Genomic DNA, 9,261 nt, shown 5'->3' with positions numbered 1-9,261 from the left:
AAGGCTGTGTGCTGTCAACTCCTACCTTCCTGTGTTCATATTTATAGCCTATTCCTTTGCATTTGTGTTAATTAAAAAGATTGTAAGTTTCTTTTTAAATAACTGTCTAAACAAAATGTCATATTATGCATGTTTATACATACAAGAGCTAAAATGGCATATTTTGATCCTCTTTGAAATTTTATTCTCTATCTTCTCATCTCCCCATCACCCCCTCAATTTGGTACAATTTTCAGAGGAAATGAGGCTGCAATGGGCCAGATTCTTAAATCATTTTGACCCACTTCAAAGGAGCTGGGGAGCTGCTGAATCTCCTCATTCAAGGATTCCCTTGGCACAAGGGAGTTCCTAGCTTATACAAAGCTGACAGAGCCAATTCCTGTGCCATCTGTTCCTACAGAAACCATTTAGAAGAGCCTAGTGGGAGCAGACCAGGGGTGCAATTGAGGTATTTCTGTATTTTCCTCTCCCTTTTCAAGACCCTCATGGAGGCAGTAGTTAACCTGTTACAGTGCAACATGAATCCCAGGAACAAACAACTAAAATGAGCTCTCTAGCTGTTCCTCTCTAGCTTTTCCTAGCTTTACCCAGTACAATTTGCCAGGGATAATCCAAGAAGCCACACAGAAAAGACTATTTCCAAAGACTCTTCTCTTTAAACCTGAATAACTTTCTGGAAGTCAAAAAGCAATCAGACACAGTTAAATTGCAAAACTGATTGGGTTGTAACATCTGGGAAAAGGAGGAAAAGGGGAAGGGGGACAAACTTCTGGACATAGCTGAGTGCATCCACCTTTCTACCCTGATCAGCAGAAAATCTCATCTAAAAGCAGTCCTCAGCCAGCTATGTGATACCTGGAAGGGGGTGCTTAGTTCTTGAATAAAAATTCACAGTGTTGAGCAAGACCCTTAAAGCTCTGTGTACACTGGATATTTGCCTATGGATTTGTCTTGATGAGCTTTGTGACTCTCCTGACGCTGTGATCCAAATGGCACATACTCTGTCAGGTTTCTCTGCTTGAAGGCATCAACAATTATCTGAGAGGTAGTAAAGGATGGCTTTTTAAACCACTTCTCAACTGGTGCCACTTGTTACACTGTCAGGAGAAGCATGTTCTTCTCAGTGAGCCATCAGACAGGCTGGCGAGGAACCAGGGTCCCACCTTCCCTGGAGTGAATATATCTCAGCACTGAGGTAGTGACTATGTGCTGAGGGGGAGCCTTGATGTGCTGTCTCTTTGTGGTTTTGTTTAATACCACCATTCAGATATTTGCTTGTCTCTCAGCCCAAGCTTCTGAGTGACTGGCACATTTAGAGTGTGACAGCATACCACACCATGCACGGGACACGCCAAGGTGTCTTGCAGTGTCCCAGAATCCAGCACTGTTGCCTCAAGGAAGAGAAGGAAGACCAGGTCCCCAGGGCTTTTCAAGCTATAAGAGGGGAGTGGAGTGTCAAAGAGCCATAGTTGGATGCTGCTGTCACTGGGTAACTGTGGGGATGACTGCTGATCCTTGGAGGAGCAGCAGGTTCCTTGATGCATACTGACCTCTCACTTTTCGTCATCACAGAGCCTGGCTTTCAAGGACATGGGGCACAGGTTAAATGGCTATTATAATAGCCCATTATAACCTGGGCAAAGGTCAGTCTAAGCCACCGCTCACATTTTGCTTGTGCTAACAGCTGGCCCTCAACAGAATTCAAGTGTGTCCACACAAGCTGCCCACACAGGATCTCCACTGACCCAACAGTTTGAAGATCCAGCCTCGGGACTGGCAGTGAGTAAATTTCCAGGTTAGGTCACAGGCATGGGCTAAGGTATAGGCAACAGGCAAGTAGAAAAAGTTTAAATTCCCTTGACACTGACTGGCAAAATCTAGCACTTAACCATTTGAAGATGGGTACAGTGAGACCTCTGCCTGCTCCTTTCTGTCTATTCTCACCAATATAAATATACCTTAAGCATAGGCACAGAGAGCTAAGTATGTCACTGAAGCCAATAAAAAATCCCAGTAAGGGGAGTTTCACCCCACATCAGAGCTGCAGTTAAGTGTGCCTTTGAATGTCAGCTTCTGAACCAAGCTGTCCTGTGTTTAGCTATCTTACCTGCACATTTAAAGGCAGGTGGCTTGTTTCTTTTCTCATCTGGGATGAGGTTCATGGTGATACTGCTCTTAGCTAATAACCAGTTGAATATGAGCCCCAGAAGTGGAACTCGAGCTCCATCTCAGCAGACTCTACAATAATGTAGAGATTGTAATTTCATCAGAAGGATATAAGTGAGAATGGGAATAGTGAAGAGAGAGTGCTTCTGTTTTCTCTGCTATCTGGGATAGCTATGCAGCAGAAAGCACAGATCATAGAGCCAGAGGTGGCAGAAAGGAGTGCCATGAGTAGTGCAAAGGTAATAAGTATTCCCACTAAGAATGAGAGCCTGAAATTTGGCCCTCTCTATCTACACACAATGTTAAAACAGTGCCTCACCTTTGATCTATTTATTTCTGCAACTATAGACTCCTTGACTGCACTGCTGCTCACTTCAGATGTGTAGGATGTGGTCCTCTTCCCTGCTACCTCCTCTTTCTCAGTGAGAGTCTCCTTAAGGGACCTGCAAAATCAAGAGAACTGAAAACTTATGCTTCCCAAAGCATTCGAGCTGCCAGGCAGTTGCACAAAAGGCAGACAGCGGTTGTCGTGTTTGAAAGGAAGTGGCTGAGAATGCTGAGACCAAGAGTATATGCTGACATGGTCTTTTGCAGATGGAGGTGAGCCTGTTTTATCCTTTTTCCAAGCCAGATGGGGAACTGCTTTACTGTAAGCTGATCCTGAGTAATGAAACTACACCCCTTCACATTCAAAAGCTTCTAGTTAGCACCATGTGCCCCAAAAAATAAGCAGGAGGGATCTCATTTGCTGTCAAAACCCAGAATACTCTTATGTTATGGTCCTGTGGACCTTTGGGAAAAACCCCCTAGGTTCTGACCCAACAGGGTATGAGGTAGGCAGGCCCAGCTTGTGGAAAGAAATAGGAATGGTTTAATTATGTAACCCTGTAGCAGGACCATTTCAACATGTAAAACAAGTAGGCTGCTGCTTTTTCTGCTACATGTTACAAAAAAAAAAAAAATCCCAAACCCAACCCAAACCAAACAAAAACGTGATAGCACTACTTTGCTTCAGACAGAGACCAGGAAAATGAGGCTGAAGCCTTGTGTCTTGGGGCAGAAATTGGTGCCTTTTATTCTTTATTTCTCTGGCAAGACCAAGACTCGTGTTCTCGTGAACCCTCAGGACCTGCAGTAGGTTCTCCTGAACCCTCAGGACACATACAGTAGGACCATACTGGACACCTAAGGAAGTGACACCCAGCAACATACATGCCTGGGAGACCCTTAATTGAGATTGGCAGGACTTTCTGTGTGGCCTTCAGTATGCACCTACATTTTGCCTAAGTTGTATTTTAGGCATGTAAGAGACTGTTTGGGATTGTGCTCAGGTTCATTTTATGGCACCTTGAAGTTCTACCCACTTACCTGCAAAAAGGAGATTTTATGTCTCCTCCTCCCTTGGTGAGGGAGGCAGGAAGAGGGAAGTATTCTGGGTTGTTTGAATAGCACAGCAGAACAAGAATCAGAGGAAGAGACAAACTGTATGAAAAAATCTCAACCCCACTCAAGTCCCTGGCAAAAATTCCACAGACTTCAACAACTTTCTATTCTATGGCTGCATGTGCTTGTGTCTCACTGCACACCACTTTAAATGACACAGTTTTAATAAGTTGTATGACTACTGCAAAGGGTGAAATGCAACCTTTTATATTAGGGTGCTACTCTGACTAGCATGCAGCATCTCTTTACATTAGACCTGCATCAGGTAATACAGGAAGAGTATTGTATTATCAAGAAAATTTTTCTCTCACAGTATAGAATCACTGGCATTTAATCTCTTCCCTTGCTATTCTGCCATGTTCCTCACTGTTCTATTGCATATTGGCCCATATATACACTGCATTCAGTAAAGATTCGCATAGTCAGCCTTATTTATTTTTGTTTAGGTGTATGGCTAGGGATACTGGAGAAGAAGTGTGGTGGACTGTATTTATAATTACAGCTCAGATATTTATCCATTCAAAAATAACACAATAAAATTTTAAGCAAAAATAATATTCAGTATTTTTCCAAGAGGGTCTATTGTTTTTTCTGCAGTCACATGCCAGCCATTACTCAACAAAATTCCACACATTATCTTTCTCATGAGTTCAGAGGGCAGTTACCAAGTGAAATTTCCACCTGTAGGCACTGATTTAGTCTTCTTTTTATTATTCCTCTTCCAGATTTATAAGATAATTTAATTAGGCTTCTTATAGATTTCTTTGGTAATTTTTGAATATATATATCTATCTCCTTCTTGATTACGATCCCCTTTAACTCACTGGATGTCCCAAATTATAAGCTTTGCATGGAATCAGTTGCCTTTGGCTATGATTGGTATTATGTTACCTTCTGTTCAGTTAACGGTGTGGAGATAGACCATAAGCACTGGAAAAACCTCAAAGCTCTTTTCTGCTGTTTTGAAATTGAGAAAGCAGAAACATAATTGCTTTTGTTGGATCACAATCCTGAATAGCAAAAGACTTTTTAAACATCTGCCCTTCCTTTGATTGGCTTTACATCTTCTCTCTTTTTGTCTACTGTTCATTATTCTGCGTTTTATTCACTAATGAAAAATTCTATCCATGACAATATTTTCATATGCTGTAAGATGACTGTGATTCAATGCATTTAATCTGATCTAGCCCTACAGAAACCCTTAATAGAATGTGACAATATATGTTAATTCTGTGAGGTTTGTATTTCCTTCTTCTTTGTATAATATCTGATCTGTCCTGCCTACAATCTCAGAGCAATCTCCTGTAACTCTGACTTTTAGCAGAGCCAAACTCCCAGCACATATTTGCAACACCTATTGAAGTCAAACAGCACCATGTAGCTATACAGAAAGTAAATTTTGCTTTCTTTGTCACTGAAGCCGTGCTCCCATGCAGATCTGTGACAAATCAGCACTGGCTTTCATTCTGCCAAGATCAGGTGTCAGAATCGTTACATTTTACATGGGATTCTCTCTGATGGGAGAACTTGCATGTGTTTCCAGGTGTTGAGCTCCTGCTTGCTCTTTATCACTAATAAAATGACTTGATATGTCTCTTTTCTTTCTTACTTTTTTAATACCACTGTCAAATACCTATCATGACATTAGTATGCATTCCCAAAGAAATGTAGCAGCCAGAAATAATGCTGATCCCTGAGTGGATTGGAATAATCCATTCATTCTGCAGGGAATAGCTATCCCTATTTGATAATATTTAAATATTAAGAAATCACATTCGGTCTTTTAACATGGGAAGACAATACAAATAATTGGGGAACTTCCTAATGAGTCTGTTATTAAAACAGTATCTAGGGGAAACCTGATCACTCACACAACTGAAATACGTCCTTTTCTTTTTTTCCTGGTTTGGGCATAATGCCTGACATTAATACCACAAGTATTTTTAATTCTACCTGGGAATAAGAGGAAATGAAAGCAGGAGACTTTTGAAAAATCACTTCTGATTTTGCTCATTTAAGACCTATGTATTTCAAAAGAAATGAAGGCCAAACTTCCAAGTGCCAATAGTCCCTTGTTGGATCCAGATTTTCAGAAAGATTCCATTCTCATTTACACTTCTCAATAGAGCATTTTTCCACAAGCACTCAGCAGCCAGCAATTCTTTCTGGCCAGGAAGCCATTGAGAAAGCTGGCCTTTTTTTTTTTTTTTTTTTTTTTTATCCTTCTGTGCCTAAAAGAGAACGGGGAACTCTTTTGTGAATAAGGTTCTTCAGACAAGTTATGCTTGATGAGCCTGGCTCTGAAGGAAGAAGTGAAGTACAACCTTCCTCTCTGAAGCCTCCAGAGGCTGTGGGTGCTAGAAAGACCCAGTCTACTGTTGGGTAGAGATAGTTCTGAGAGAGCTAGCTTGGAGACTGGAAGCAATGGAGAAACACCCATAATTCCTCCTGGAGCCTTGCAGTATGTGAGGGAACAAGTATTTCCATGAATACCAGAATTATTCCGGAAGCCTAGTTTCCAATGGAGTTAGTGTTTCATGGCTGACTGACATTTTAAATGAATTATACTGTTGCTGCACTGTGAATTCTGCCCTTATCAGACACTGGAGAATCCATAGGGGAGAGAAGCCTTGGCTGTGGAGTGGATTCCCTTATATCTAATAAGGTATAAGCTCTGACTGAAGCTTTCCTTCACATACATCCATTCTCTTTCCCAGGTGGATTCTCTCTGTGTCAAACGAGAACTGAGCGTGGGCTGCAGCCTTTCCATCAGTAGAAAAACTCTTCAGTTTTCTGTATTCGCAAAAACTTACCAACCTGATTATCTCTGGAACCTCTGCCTTTCTGCCAGGTTCAGCTACAATTACCCAATGGGTACAAAAGTACAAAAGTTTTTCAACAACTGCGTGTGCACATGCACACGCAGAGCAATTATATGAGCTGTGCTTCCTCATGGAGCCAGGCTAAAAACACCCACTGATAAACTCCAAATGACTGAAGTCTGCTGTGTCTCTGAGTGAGTTGGGAAGGCTGTAATAAAGGGTTGAGTGGAAAGAGAAATAAATGATTCTGTATCTCCTGTCCTGTAGAGCAGTCAGGCACGTCTCCCTCCTCTGCTAGCCATAGGGTCTCCCCATCAGACAGCGCCGCTGCTCAGCCCCTTGGCACGGAGTGCACTGCGGGGGCAGTCGGGGGGCTGGAAGTGTTCCTGGCTGGTCTGCCAGTGTGAAGGATTGGCAGTGTTTCTTGCAGTTTCCTTTCCCATGAGCAACTAGCAGCAATCAAATACAATCTAGCCCTTATTATCTGCCGTTAGTTTCTTTGATTGTGATTTGGAAATACGTTGCTAAGGAAAGCAAAAACCATGGTTAACTGATTGATAGAAAATAAGAGTCATAGAAAACATCTGGAGAGCCAGATGAGTACAAGTCATTGTTTAGTTTAATACCCTTATAATATTTGCTGCAAACAGCCAAGCTGAAGGGTGGATTCTTCATCATTTTTATTATGTTCTTATTCCAAAATATTAGTGAATAGGCTTTGGCAGCAATGTTTGATTCATGCCCTTTTGCCCAGATATTACCACATCTTGTCTTCCTGAGGCTGTGTATGGCCAAATTATCAGAACATAATATCAAAATATAAGAATGGTCATATTGGATAATACCAACGTCCCTTTAGACTCTTGCTTCTGATGGTGACAAATAGCAGACATTTAGTAAAAATTACAAAGCCAAAAAATGCAGCCATTGTTCTCCAACACACTCTTGTATCTTCTAGTGATTAGCAGCTAGAGAACAAGCTGAGCCAGAAGTGATATCTTGGTAGTTAAGATGGATGCATGGATGGATTTTTTTCTTCTGCTTGGTTTTTCCTCCTCAGCCTTTAAAGATAAAAATAGGTCAGTTACCCTCTGCCTAGGAAAAAATGCTGAGGGAAATCCTGCAGCTGGAAACTTTTGGACCCACCTGTAGGAATTAAACTTCATCAAGCTGCAGTGGCATGTTTAAGTTAAAGTAGGAGTTCTGAATTTCTGATCTTTGCCCTTCAGCTTAACCATACATTTGTTGCACAGCAGAAAGCAGGGTGGGGGGAATGGGGTGAGGGTTGGGGTTGAAGCTGACGCAGGTGTCCAGAGCTTCCCTTCAGGTGGGCTGGAAGAGGCAAGACCAGCACATCACCTGGCTGACCATACAGCCCTTCAGCTGCTGCCCTGGGAGCCAACACTCTGGTTGAAACATGCTCTTCAAACCTCTTTGAGCAGAGTGGTCTCTGAGTAGACAGAGACAGTTGACTGAAATGTGGTTAATAGCCAACTTACTTCAAGTCTTCATGGGTCCATTCCCATGCTGATCACAGTTATTCAACAGCTGTGATTTACATGTGTTGTGACTTTTCTATGAACCCTCTGTGGGCCCAGGAGGACAGAAAAATATTAGCATGTTTCTGATTTTACAGATACTGAGAGTTAAAATCACTTTTCTGAAGTTCAGAGTGAACTGGTAACTAGACCAATATAGAAACTACTCACTCCTAAGACTCTGTTTTCAATGGCTAGCCAACAGTTCCTTTCACTTTGTTTACTGTCAAGCCTAGAGGCATAACTCAGAGATCCATACACCAAGGGGACTGTTTCCTCACAGAATTCTATTCAATATTTATAGCATGTGCTTATCATATCATATACAAAATTTCATTGTTTTGACTCTTTAAATAGTATTTTTACTATCAGGAATTGCATTATGAAAAAAAAATGGGGAGGGGAGGGGAGGGGAGGGGAGGGGAGGGGAGGGGAGGGGAGGGGAGGGAAACCTTGAATGTGTTTTGTCTCCCCAGACCAAGTGACTACCTTGCTTCTTCATGTTCCCTTAAAATTGCATATGTTGTTTCCTTACTTGTTTGCCCTTGTTATGAAACCACTCTTATTCTAAGTAGTTTTTTTTTATAGTCTAACATGAGCAAAATATTATCTTGTCAAAAGTGGTTGATGAGCTTTTTGAGCCTTTGGCTCAGGAATGCTGATATCTGAGGAAGTTCTGTGAGCAGAGAACATCCATGAGGGCATCCAGTGCAGCTTTTTTTAACTCTTTCTCACATCACATTCATTTCTACCCAAAACTGATGTGGTTCTAAAGCCACCCTTGCTGAATTGCCCTCCAAGGACAGGGAGTAGTCCCTGACCTCTGCTATTCCATTAGACCTTGCCTATCACCTGTGAAAGGGCACTCCAGCAAACCTTCACTAATATAATGCCAACAGAACCACCTCAGTGGAACTGTTTTGATGAACAAAATAATAAACCAGTGAAAGGACTTTTTTTCCCTGATATTTTTCTGTCCACCTCAGGCAATTGTTTTCATGTTTCTGACAGACACAGCAAGGATGGCAAAATTTTCTCCATGGACAAGAAATCCTGAGAGGTGTGGAACAGATATTCAATGCTGGTTGTGGTCGCTGCTCAGTTGTCTCTCTAGGCTGCTTTATTGCATGTGGGAGTTTACTTTCAGAACTGGAGATTAATGGAAATTTTGAGCTGATGCCATTATATTTTTTACTTTTTCCCTCCTTAATGTGGTTTATCTAAAGAGAGCACTAGGGTTTAGAATTGACTGGTACTCTAGGAAATAAAAACAATGCAAAAAATAAGAATGC

This window comes from Lonchura striata, chromosome 1, assembly GCF_050655825.1.
Source record: "Lonchura striata isolate lonStrDom1 chromosome 1, ASM5065582v1, whole genome shotgun sequence".
NCBI lineage: Eukaryota > Metazoa > Chordata > Aves > Passeriformes > Estrildidae > Lonchura > Lonchura striata.
This window is presented reverse-complemented; position numbering follows the sequence as displayed.